The sequence below is a fragment of the Vespula pensylvanica genome, chromosome 14, assembly GCF_014466175.1.
Source record: "Vespula pensylvanica isolate Volc-1 chromosome 14, ASM1446617v1, whole genome shotgun sequence".
Classification (NCBI taxonomy): domain Eukaryota; kingdom Metazoa; phylum Arthropoda; class Insecta; order Hymenoptera; family Vespidae; genus Vespula; species Vespula pensylvanica.
The window spans coordinates 2268257-2281613 of record NC_057698.1 but is presented as its reverse complement, the minus strand read 5'-3'; the positions used below and the strand labels follow the sequence as shown (position 1 = coordinate 2281613).

The 13357-nt window shown below is 37.2% G+C and overlaps 1 protein-coding gene across 3 annotated transcripts in view; it reads right to left on the bottom strand.

Annotated features, from left to right (window-relative positions):
* Positions 1-13357, bottom strand: part of LOC122634239 (frizzled-2-like) — a 132056-nt gene that overhangs the window by 80423 nt on the left and 38276 nt on the right. The window contains exon 1 of one of the 3 annotated variants that reach the window (XM_043822972.1): positions 1065-1433. The exons of the other annotated variants lie outside the window; for them this stretch is intronic. The gene's annotated coding sequence lies outside the window, so the exon portion shown is untranslated. Of the gene's footprint in view, positions 1-1064; positions 1434-13357 lie in introns of those variants that run through there. 3 annotated transcript variants of the gene reach the window in all.

The window sequence follows — 13357 nt, the reverse complement described above, 5'->3', positions numbered from 1 at the left end:
CACACACACTTTTTCCTTCACTTTCGTACTCTTTCTCTTTTTGTATACCTCTACTCTTCTATTCAACGTTTGTACTCTGAATACCCAACCAAGCCGACGTGCCGTTGCTAGCTGCCGTTGCTGATTCAGGACGCACAAATTTTCAGAAAAATATCCACGAGACTCAAAGCGAGCCTCTCGCTGCGCGTTAATGGACTCTTTTGTATCGTGCATAAGTTAAGCGATCGTTGAATAACGACGCCCCGCCGATATATATATATATATATATATATATATGTATATATATTCTATATATATATATATTATGTATACATATAATATATATTATACATATATAGACAGTGTATTCGCATGTCAACCACATTAATATTCGAGGCGACTCGACGTCTCGTCGATGTTTCATCTACCCCCGTTCGTTCTATTATCATTAATATCGCGTCACCTTCATTGTCCCTGTTAATCGACGCAATTACGAAGAGACAGAGAAAGAGAGAAAGAGGGAGAGAAAGAGTGTGTAGAAAAAAGAAAGAAAGAACAGAAAAGAAAAAGCGGAATACAAAATAAAATAAAATGAAATAAAAGCGTCTAGGTTCTTCTTCTCTGTTCGCGGATTACTTCGGTTTCTTAAATTAAAGAAACTTTTCGTCTTCGTAGATTCACGTATCACTGACTTTTAATAATCGCGGCCTATGATCTTCCTATCTTTTTCTATCTCCTTCTCTCTTCTATTTCTTCCAACACCCTTTTTTTTCTTTTATTTTTTTTTTACGATACTTTTCGACGTATCATTTTGATAATACACCATCGTACTAATACACTCATACACCATCGTACTAATACACTAATACACTTCTATGTATTATTCTCGTACTTCTATTTCTCCGAATTATATGTATGTATATATATATATATATAAATTTGTTTTCGAATTTAATATATACTCTTCGAATTATATCATTAACACTCAACGGATCAGTCCGATTATGTTTTTTTGGGAAAAGAAATTAATCGACGATTAGGATTAATTAACTAGAATTCTAGTTAATCTTCTCTCTGTCTCTTACCTGATTCATCAGGTTATCAATCGTGATATCTCGTTAACGATGATCCTCGAGCATAGTCCTGCTTCGATCAAAGAGACAAGATCTTCCGCATGCACTTTTATCAATCTCTTCTTCGTCTATCTCTCTCGTTTTTTCAAAATAGAGATAGATATACAGAAAAAGAGAGAGGGAGAGAAAGAGAAAGAGAAAGAGAAAGAGAAAAAGAGAGAGGGATAAAGAGAGATTCGATAAAGTCTATCTGTCGTTCTATTCCGTTACGATTGATCACGATCTCGATCTTAAACGAATTCACCACTCGGCACGATCACACCGTGTCATTTCTCTCCCTCTCGTTTCACCATTTATTCCTTCCCTTTTTTCTATTCCTTACTTTTCTTTTTATTCACTCAAGAGGAAAAAAAAAAGAAAACACATTAGCGATGCACTGATAACACACGATTAATTATTATCGTCTTTAATAAATATTCAAAAAATGTTTATTTTCCGTTACTTTTTGTTTAATCCGAAGTCGTATGATCTGGAGACACGAAAAAACGACACGTGAAAGACGAAAAGAAAAAAAAAAAAAAAAAAGAAAAGGAAAAAGAAAAGATTTGGAATTTTCCCGTCGTTATTTTCCTCCTCGTCAACGTCGTATCGTCGTCGTCCACGTTTTTTCTATCGTTCAATAAAATTATTAGTAGTAATGTACGAGCACGATTCCGTATTTAAATGGGGAAATGTAAAGGACGTTTCGCGTTAGCCGGGTTGCCAGTACTACAGGCGCACGAGAAATGCACGCTCCGTCGATGGACTCACGCTTTTATCGACGCTGAAGCGACAGCTGGCGCGTCAACGCGCGCGCAAGCGTCCTACGTTCGTCGCGTTTGCTTCGTTTCTGTCCTCTTCCTTTTCCTCTTCCTCCTCTTTCTCCTGTTACTCCTCCTCCTCCTCCTCCTTCTCCTCTTCCTCTTACTCCATCTAATCCTCATCCTCTTCTTTCTCCGGTTCCTTTAGTTTCTCCACCTCCTTATTTTCTACCTTGCGTTTGTTCGTTTTCACGAGAGCATGGTCAGCCCTCGAGATCATTCGGAAGAGTATGCTCGCGGATGTATGTATGTATTTCTGTGTGTGTGTGTGTGTGTGTGTGTGTGTGTGTGTGTATGTGCGTAAGACACCAAGCTCACCCTTTTTTACGCTCTTTTGCCCTTCGGCCCTTCGTTCTTGTATCCTCGTGATCGATCTAATGCGACTTCCGACCTTCCTCAACGCAAATCTACTTTCCTGTCTTTTTTTCTTTTTTTTTTTTTTACCTTTTCTTTTCTTTTTTCTTTTCTTTTTTTTTTTGTTCTATTCTGTTTTCTATCTCTCTGTGTCTCTCTATCTTTTATCTTTTATCTTGTATCTTTTTCTCTCGTTACGTCGGCCACGAGATTTGAGATTTTATCGCATAGAAAGTCTTTTAAGATATGAACTTTTTGTAAAATTACTTTCCTTTTTTTTCTTTTCGCTTTCTTCCTTCTTTCTCTTTTCTTTTTTTTTTTCAAATACTGAATGTCTGAACGTGATCCTTCTTATATCATAAATAATTGGGAATAAATTATAAATATATGTATTTATCCGGTAGATATTTCTTATCATTAATCGGTAATAAAATGCAGTTTTATGAGATAAGAGTATGATAATGTGGATAATAATGTAAGAATTGATATTAAGGTTAAGCAAATCAAGGAGAATTTTTCTTTTCTATTCTTGATCACAATTCATTGGTGCGATAGTAAGTAAAAGGAAGTGCCGCGTGGAAAGCACCACTTCGTTGAGTAAATGTTTGAGACCGGCTGAATTATAGAAGGCTGAAAAAATGTTTGTCGTTGGCCGACAAAAGGCGTCGGGCTTATCACGCGTCGTAATTAACGACGATTCACCTGGATTCGTTATGGCTGTTTATGCGCCTCTGAATTCATCTTCCGTTCTATTAATCTCTGTTTGTTCCTTTCTCTCTTTCTCTCTCTCTCTCTCTCTCTCTTTCTTTCTTTCTCTCTCATTTTACGAACATTATATTTTGTAAGGATTATAAAACGTAATTAAAATTCAAATTAGAGTTTAACAGAAAATATTAAACATCCATAACAATTAATTCTTCCGAGTGTAAGCGTTCGTGGAAACGTGAAATTAACGTGATCGGGAACCATCCTAAATTCGAATTTTACACGTTAAAATTCGACGATGTAAAACGACATAGGTGGGGGAGAGAAGTGGATGGATATGGGGTGTTAGAGGGATAGTCATCGTTGCTTTCGACGGAATATTACAACGAATATTTTATCAGCGATCGTCCTGTCGACTCGTTTGATTGATTCTACGAATAATTAGCGGATAACCTCCGAATACGGTCGCCACAAATTTCGATTAATATGGTTACCGACGTAGCGCGACATGTAAAACGTATCAGGACATATACCTAAATAGCGAAACGTTTCGAATAAATCCTGATAAATTTAATGTTTGGAGTTCAAAGTTCATCGGCCCGATATTCGAAGTCGATCTCGTTTAAAAGTCGTGGTCGCCATTTTCCTACATAAGTATGTATATCTTAGACACGTTAAGTCGACGTGACGAGAATCGAATGAGAAGAGAAAAAGAATAAGAAGTGGCTAAATCTTTCTCGAGTTCTAGGACCAGACGACCTCGCAAGAACGAGTCGTATGTAATTAAGATATTAATAATTCGAGTTGAGAGAGATAGAGAAAGAGAGAGAGAGAGAGAGAACACTCGAGAGAACATCGTCGTGATAGCGATACGAAAAAGCATCTTCGTGTTTGCGATCTTACACTATACGCATACACACTAATACAACATAAAACGAAATTGAGAAACATTCCTAAGGGGAATTTCAATTTTTTAAAAATTTCTTTTTAGAAGAAATTTAATCTCTCTATTTCTGCCTTATAAATAGATCGTTTATATAAGAAATATGTTTTTCTTTTTCTTTCTTTCTTTTCTTTTTTTACAGATAACTCACGTCGCTCAAGTTAACTCCTTCTACATTCGCTTTTGGCTTATGGAAAACAATAAAGTCTCGCAATGTGCGAAATAAGCCACGGGAATAACCGGTTAGCGCACCGGTTTACGCGAGAACGAAATTAAATTTGCGCGAAACGTTTAATTAATTTCCATCCGCTCGTTATCGGCCCTAGCTCGGCTATGCCCGCTTATGTATACATTTATGCGGCCCTTTCTTGCGCGGGGAGTTAATCAGCGCTCTTCGCTCGGGCTATTAAACATTCTCAAGAAGAAGAGGTTCATTTTTCGTACGTACCCACCGACTGACTGTTTCTCTTTAAACCCTTTTTTCTTTTTCTTTTCTTTTATTATTATCCGTGTTACAACTTTTTTCTTCCGGTATAACGACGACTACCTTATTTACGACATAGTAATTTTTTCTCACGTTCTTATCGTTCTCGATCTTTTACAAATATCACTGTACGATCGATTATATCTTATCTATATGTCATTGCAACGTGTACGTTCGTATAAATATATGTGTATGTGTGTGCGCGTGAAGTAAAAGATTTATAATACTAATCCAAATATCATGATAAATGAAATAATATCGAAATGAAAGTGATTTTGCAAGTTAAAAAAAAAATATATATATATATATATTTAATGATCTAGATAATAACGTTAAGTTTTATTATTCAATATTACAACATTATTTATGTCAAATTAAAGTTGTGATTAATTTAAATCCAATATGTTAAATGATATACATGAATAATTTTAGTTAGTAATTTCGAGGGAACATTGTTGAAAATAAAACCGTATCATCGAGTGATCTCGATCGAAAACTCGTGACTTCTATTTTTTAACGTAACGTGTGTAAAAAAGAAAGAGAGATAGATAGATAAATAGATAGAAAAAGAGAGAAAGAGAGAGAGAGAGAAAGAGAAAGAGAGAAAAAGACAGTGAGAAAGGAGATGTAAAAGAAGTATACTACTAAGTTACCACGACTAATGCTAATGATGCTCGTAATTTTCACCGATAGCAAGGGTGCGACCCAAGTGACGTTTCTAAGTCCCCGATATCAAATGAATTATATCGTTCGACGTACCACTTTTTCTCGTGAGTATCGGTACACTCAAGAACCACTGAATCACGCGACGAAGAAAAAAAAAAAAAAGAAAAAGAAAAAGTAAAAATAACATTCAAGAGAGAATGGCTTAGCACGTTTTATTTATGAATCGTCAGACTACTCGAATGTTCAACCTTTTATTGTACCCTTTTTAACCGAACACGAACGATCGAGGCTACGACGAGAAGTAGAAGTACGACGAAAAAGTAAAAATGTTCTTTAATTCTTATTAAATATTTATAACAAAACGATAATAGTTATCAATCTTGAATTTTTATTTAATCGATAACCGATACGTACGTATTATTATTTCAATTAATTCATAAATATTCTTTATAAAAATAAACTGTATCGATAATTGCATCGAATATTTTGATCAGCGTTACAGTAACAAAACGTCGATTATAAAAATCAATTCTTGGATAAATTATTTGAAAATACTTCATGCGATAAATAAAATCCGATTAATCCGAATGACTATCTTCTTAAAGATAATTTATCGAGAGATAAATCATAAATATATTTGATAAGTATACGTAACAATTTATGGTTAGATTAGAATTACACAATACGACTAACCGTATATAGAAATATACGTCGTAGATGAGAAGGAACGAACATGAAAAGAGCAGGAGACACGTGGATCGAAAAGGGAAGATTGGAAAGCTATAAAAACTACTATCGCGAACACTAATACTAACTTTTCACAGTGGTTAGTAATAATAGACGTTGTCAAGTGTCAGTCGTTCTATATTTCTATCGATACACGGACATCGAAGTGGCTTAAAAACGATGCACTTGACGGTCTTTTTTTTTTTCCTTTTTTTTTCTCCCACTCTCCCTCCTCTCTCTCTCTCTCTCTCTCTCTCTCTCTTTCTATGTTTCTGTCTTTCTCTTTATCCTCGTAGTCATCGTCTCGCGATGTAGGGGGTAGTATAGCATATATATGCATACGACCGGATGGGAAACGTCCGAGCTGCGACTCTTGGTACAATGGGAACAACTCCAGACATCGGTCTATATAGTAACAAGAGTGAGAGTGAGAGTGAGTGAGAGAGAAAGAGAGAGAGAGAGAGAGAGAGAGAGAGAGAGAGAGAGAGAGAGAGAGAGAGGAGAGAGAATGTACGACGCAAACCCTGGATGCAACACGAACGCCACTGCCGTTGCACTCGCAGTTAGACAATGCATCGAGATAAGCACTGCGTTCGGTGAACGTTCCGGTGAATACCGCTTGTGCCTAGCCATTGATAGTCGTAGGGAACAGCTATTCCAGCAATAGGAAATAGGTGTATCGAGCGTTCGCTTCTCCTATAGGATAACCGACTCCTATTGGATAGACTTGATTCTCTAGATTCGACAACCAATGGAATTATCATCGTTACGTCTATTATCTTCCATTATCGTAAACGATTTAATTTCTTACTTTTAATATTTTCATAGTATCGTTATTTGTTATGCGAGAGACAATAGGAAAGAAGAAGAAGATAAGGTTTATATAAAGTCTTCTAAAACAATTTCAATAGTATCTGTACAAGATCGATATGAAGTCATAATAAATCGGATCATAGGTTTAAAATTTGTTGATAATTATAAGAAGATTATTATTCATCCTATAGAAAATCTTATCGGGTAATTGACAATGTATCTACTTAAAGAAATTAATTAGGACATTAATTATTGGCATATAGAAAATCTTATCGGGTTTTTATTTGATATACATACGTGTATCTAAAGACATTAATCAGAACATTAATTATTACCGTATAACTAATCTTCTCTTTTTCTTTCTATCTTTTTCTATCTCTTTCTCTCTCTCTCTCTCTCTCTCTCTGTCTCTTTTTTCCCCTGTGAGGTGTATCGCCTCTCAAAGCAAAGGGTCAAAACGAGAACTCGTAAAATTAACGAACCTTTTTCGTTATGCCGCACGGCGCCTCGTTCATAGGACAGACGAGTTTCTCTGCACGCATATCTATATATCTATATATGTGTACGTACATATACACAGATACGTACACACATACATTCGAAAAACTCCTTGCTGGATGCTGCTTCTCAGTGATGCATCATCCATCGTGTGGAGCATCTTGTTCTTCTTCATCTCTCTCTCTTTCTTTCTTTTTCTCTCTTGGTCGACGTCAGGGTTCTCGTCCACCCTTTTACACATATCTAAATAGAAAGAGTGCATACATGCACTTTCTCTCTCTCTTTCTCGAAGACCGAAGAAGGAGAAAAAGAAAGAAAGACGAAGAAGAGAAAGAAAAGAGAGAGAGAGAGAGAGAGAGAGAGTACTAGCGTCGAGGTAATCAAAGGGGTAGGTGTATATTCGTGGGTACTTTACCACTCCTCTTCTCTCTACCCCCTCTGTTCCATCTCCACCCCCACCCCCTCGAAACGCCCCGATGCTCTCGAGGTACACGCGGGAGCGTTGCCGAACAATCGTTTCGGGAGCTTTGAAGTTTCCTCGCTGTACACGAGTCCACCCTTTCCCTCTCTCTCTCTCTCTCTCTCTCTCTTTCTCTCTCTTACTCTCATTCTCATAGCTACGATGAACGGGTATAGGGGGACCGAACGCGTATGGCGTCGTCGAAAGCTTGCTACCCCCTCTAAGGTCCTGATTCTCCACCCCCTTACGAAAAGAAAGAGACGAAGCTAATGTCGTCGAACGTGCTTCTGCTTTGTGAATAAGAAGAGCTTCGAAAGAGAGCGAGAGAGAAACAGAGAGAGCGAGAGAAGAGACACAGACAGAGACAAACAGAGAAAGAGAGAGAGAGAGAGAGAGAGAAAGAGAGAGAGCGGTTAGAGTGGGGGAAGCCAAGAGGCTAATTACAGTATTTTTCCCTCGGAGATTCGCACGATGGTCATCGTGCCTGGATGGTACCTGCTTTGATTTATCCCACCCCTTCTTTCTTCTTCTTCTCTTTCTTTCTATATATATTTCTTTATCTCTTTCCCTGTCTTTGTCAGAAAGAAACGAAGCACCGTTGCGGAAGCTTTGTGGCATCCACTCTTCAGAGTTTTTCTTCTTTTTCTTCTTGTCTTTCTCTTTCTTATTCTTCTTCTCTTTCTCTTTTTCCCTACCTTCTCCTTCTTTTCTTGTTCTTCTTCCTTCTCCTCCTCCTCCTCCTCCTCCTCAACCTTCTTCTTTTTCTTCTTCTTCCTCCTCCAAAGGTTCTTATTCCAACGATCGATCGAAAAACACAATTCGCGTTCCTTTGCTACCCCTTTTAACTCGACCCTTCTTCTCTCTGCTACCCCCGTAACAACCACTCTCCTCCATCCCCATCACTAGCATCAACAATCTTTCTCGATCGAGTCGTATCAAACGAATCTTCGATTTTTCTTCGAATTCTTTGTCAAGTAAATTTTTTGTCAGTGGAAAGTAGAGACTTCGGGGGTGTTTCAGATATTGTTCGATCTTTTTTTTTCTTTCTGTTCTTTCTTTCTTTCTTTTTTTTTCCCTTTTTTTCGAATATAGGGTTAAAAAATGATATTCCTTCGCTTCTCTCTCTCTTTCTCTCTCTCTCTCTCTCTTTCTCTTTCTATATCTATCTATCTCTATCTTTCTCTCTACAAGCCTGCAGGCTCTTCTCTCACGTTCGGTATCTCTCGTGAGCCTTTGCGAGTCGATGCCGTGTATGCAGAAAACATTGCGAAAGTGCCCACTCATTGTCCCGGAGTGGTAGTCGAGTGCAGCTTTGACGACGACAGGGTAATTAGTTCGTATTATACTTTGTGACATCGCCGGGGTCGGCCAAAGAAGGCAAAGAGAACTCTCTCTCTCTCTCTCTCTCTCTCTCTCTCTCTCTCTCTCTCTCTATCTTCATCTCTGTGTCTTTCTTTCTCTTTCACTCGTACTAGCTCTTTCTATCCTCTTCGAATCCAATTACGATTTTGGTTTGAGACGCGTTCTCTCTCTCTCTATCTCTCTATTTCCTTTACACACACACACACACGCGCGCGCGCGCGTACAATACATACATACATACATACATACATACATACATACATACATACATACATAGATAGATACATACGTATATTCATACATGCCGATACGTAGCTGCCCCGTGCACAAGTTCTATCTCTTTCTCTCTCATCTCTTTCCCTTTTTTCTTCCTTTTCTTTTTTTTCCCTTGCGAAGAGGACAGAGGAACGTATAAGGGGGATGAACGAGTGGGAGCCACAAGGTTTATCCGAAAACTCTTTGTCAACAAAAGAACGTCGAGTGTGCCGCTATAACGTACGCACACTTCGAGGTATAAAGGGACAGTGGGTAATAAAAACCCTCGGCAAGGCTTCAACGAGCACGCGGAAGTTACTTTTCACGAGTACGCCTGCTACTACAGAAGATGTTCCGCGAAAGGCACTTTCCTTTCCCTTCTCTCTTTATCTCTCTCTCTTTCTCCTTCTCTCTTATTCTTCTATCTTTCTCACTCTCTTTCTATCGTCTTCGTCGTTGTCGACGTAGTCGACGTAGTCGTCGTCGTCGTCGTCGTCGTCGTCGTCGTCGTCGTCGTAGAATTTTCTCGTTAGCACGTAGAAACCGAAAAGCATTTGCTAGCCGACAAAGGGGAGCGACTCTTAGTAGATTTGAAGAAACTCGAGCGAGAGAGGAGCACGTTTCTTCCTTCGATCGGCAAACACTCCTTGGCTTGGACAAATTTTACGAAACGTTCACAACGAAGTCAAAGAGTTAGTTGTCTAACTACATACATACGAATACATGTATATCTACCTACGTACATGTGCTATTTTCTAAATGGAAACTACGCGGCATGTCTTCTTCTTCTTCTTCTTCTTTCTTTCCTTGTATTTCTTTCCTTCTTTCTTCCTTTCTCTCTTTCTTTCTGTTTTTACTATTCTTTATTTCTTTTTCTATTTTTTATTCCATCGTTTTTTTTTCTCCATCACCCATCTCCCATCCAAAACCCTTTTCACGAACCGTAGCAGAATTACTTTATAATATTTTCCCATGGGTTCGAGTAAGAATGAGAACGTATAAGTTAGAACGATTTTTATCGTACGCGAGATATTTTCTCGTTAAAACGTTGGAGTCTAAACGAAACTAAAGCATTCAAAGGTGTCTCAAAGAGTCTGTGTAATTTTCCAATAGGGAAAAGAAATAGAGGAAGAGAGAGAGAGAGAGAGAGAGAGAGAGAGAGAGAGAGAGAGAGAGAGAGAGAGAGAGAGAGACAGAGAGAAGATTGCTAGATAAGTTGCATCGAGAATTCGAAATTTCCCAAGGGTGTTACGCAACCCCTCTCCCTCCTTTTTTACCCCGTTCCTCGTCTACCCGTTTCTCAACGTGCCGTCTTCCCTTCCTTTCTATCTTTTTTTAGATAGTTTAGAACGAAGAAAAGGAGAGGATAGATGGAAGAAGCTGTGTTTAAAAGAACCTTCGTGTTTCTATTTCTAATATAAGACGTTGAGAGAGAAAACGTGATATCCAGAACACGTTCGTCAGTGACGTGGATCGAAGCGAATCGAGGAAAAAGAAAAGGATTTGGGAAAAAAAGAATTTCAGTAGTAGTGGGTTTAGGGGGTGGAGGTTGAGGGATGAAAAAAATTGGGATAAAAAAAATTCTCCTTTGACGTTTCCATACTAGGTTTGCTGTCAAAACGGGGCGACATTGTGCATCCTCTTTCTTATTCGTCTGACAGGTTTCCCTTTGCAAATGCTCCGACGTTTCAAACTATTCGGTCCTGAAAGTCTCGACCATTCGATGTGGAAACCATCGACTACATTATTATCGATCGTAAGAAAATTCAATGAAAAAGGAGGGAACGAATAATGGTGACCGATCGAAATTTTCCACTTTTTCTTTTTCTTTTTTTTTTTTAATTTCGTATACTGTTACCCTGGCTGCAACTACGAGTCTTCGAAAGTATCGTTATCGTTAATTTTCCGTGACACTTAACGAGATAACAACGCTGTCTACATTCGTGGTTTAATAAAATAATGTAATCGTTTATTTGATATCTACTATTTATTAGTAGCGACTAGAAAATTTGCGATTATGTATTCTAATACGAAACTCACATCCGTGAGACAGCTTTAGTCTTTCGAATTGTCTGATTTTTCTGTGCAATAGAAAATATACAAAAAAAAAAAAAAAAAAAAAGAAAGAAAGAAAGAAACGTTAGAAGAAAAGAATGTTCTTAATTAAAGAAAAGATTCACTCGAGTAATTCTCGAATATTTTGAAGAAAAAAAGAAGAGAAGAAGAAAAGAAAAGGAAAGAAAGGAGGGGGGGGGGAAAGGAAGAAAAAAGAAATTTCATTCGATTCGATCGAAACGGAAAAGCGCAAAGTAAAAAAGTCGTGAGCGTTGCTGTTGAAGAGAAAAGTCGGAGAGTGAGATAGAGAGAGAGAGAAAGAGAGAAAGACGGAGAGAGAATGAATGAGTAAGAAAAAGAGAAAAAGAGAAAGAAAAAAAGAGAGAGAGAGAGTGAGTGAGTGAGTGTGAGAGAGAGAGAGAGAGAGTAAGGGGTAGGACCGTCGGTGATGAAATCTTTGATCCGAGCTGTAATTAGTCGCCAAGCTGTTGGCAAGTACTCCCTCCTATAGGTTCGTGTAACGGGCGTCGCCGGTGCCAGGAATTGCACCGGGTTGCTAGCGAAAATGTTTGAGTGGCGATCAAAGTCGCGAACAGGGCGCGACTCCCGCGCCTTTCCGCGTTTTCCTCCTCACCAACGGAGTACCTCGACTGTTGAGAAAGCCTTCGAGAAGAGAAAAGGAGGGCGCCAACCCCCTGGCACCTTCCTATGCACATTGGCGCGGTTCCTTCTTTTTTTCCTCTTTTTTCTCTCTTTTTTTTTTTCTTCTTTTTTCGTTTGTAGTTCAATCCTTTCTTTTTTTTGAACTGTAAACATTTATTATTTTTTCCTTCAAAATTTTATTAACTCGTCTTTGTGGATCTCGCTTTTTTCTCTTTTTTCTTTTTCTTTTTTTTTCAATAAATTTGATCACTTTTTATTTGTAAAAATCGATATCTATCGGTAATAAATATTTATATAATTTTTATAGAAGTAATTATTTCTCTCTCTCTCTCTCTCTCTCTCTCTCTCTCTCTCTCTCTCTCTCTCTCTCTTTCGATTTCATATAATCAGATACTATTTTATATGATAATAATCGTAATGAAAATGTATAGATATTCTTAATCGAATTTTAATCGCGGATCAATGAACATGTATAAGATCGGATTTTTTTTAAATCATTAATCTCATTTTACTAAATAATTTAAATGGTTATAGAGAATATAAAAAAATGTTTTTGGGTGAATGTTACGCCAGTGATGGAAGGGCGCCGTATGACACACGTCGAGTACGGCACTCGGCACCCTCAAAGCACAGTCGCCGACTTCCGACGTTGAGATGCATGGCATCCCAAGCTCGAGGCTGCTTCCAAGGAGACGAGAACACGCGGGAAGCTTCCGAGTAGAATTTAACATGGGTATTCGTATTGAGGATGGACATATTCGTCCTTTTGGAATGTTTGGATATCGTTTTCAAAGCTTGCAATGCGTAACAAAAGATGCAAATATTCCAGAAGAAAATAAAGAATTTCTACAATTTTTTGTTTATTCCATTATTAAATTGAAATATCGTTGTTAGCTTATAAAAAAAAAAAAAAAAAAAAGAAAAAGAAAAAATTATTTTTCATTTCTTCGAACTCTACTTACGTTAATTTTCTTCAATTTTTATAACATAATATGACATAAATTTAATATAACATAAAATTTAAAAATATCAATTCAATTGGGAAACAATATATAAAATTTAGCGTATACACTTCTCTGTATTGAATTAATCGTAACGAGAAATGTTATGAATAATTACTTTTTAATTACCAATGAAATTTTTGTTATAAAAGCAATGGGTATATATCAAAATTGTTTCGAAGGTAGTTTTACGTATACGTACATTATATCATATATCTCGATATTGAAATAATTTTAATGAGAAATTTTAAGACCCATCGCGTTATAATTATCAATGATATTCGTAATCAATATTAATGATAATTAAAAAAAAAAAAAAACAATAAAATAGAGAGAATAACAAAAATAATTCGACAATAAGAACATACGAATTTACAGCGTAATGATACGTATAATTTGACAGACAATTAAAACAATTCTTCAATTAATATGTGATACGATCCAAATACATAAAAAAAAA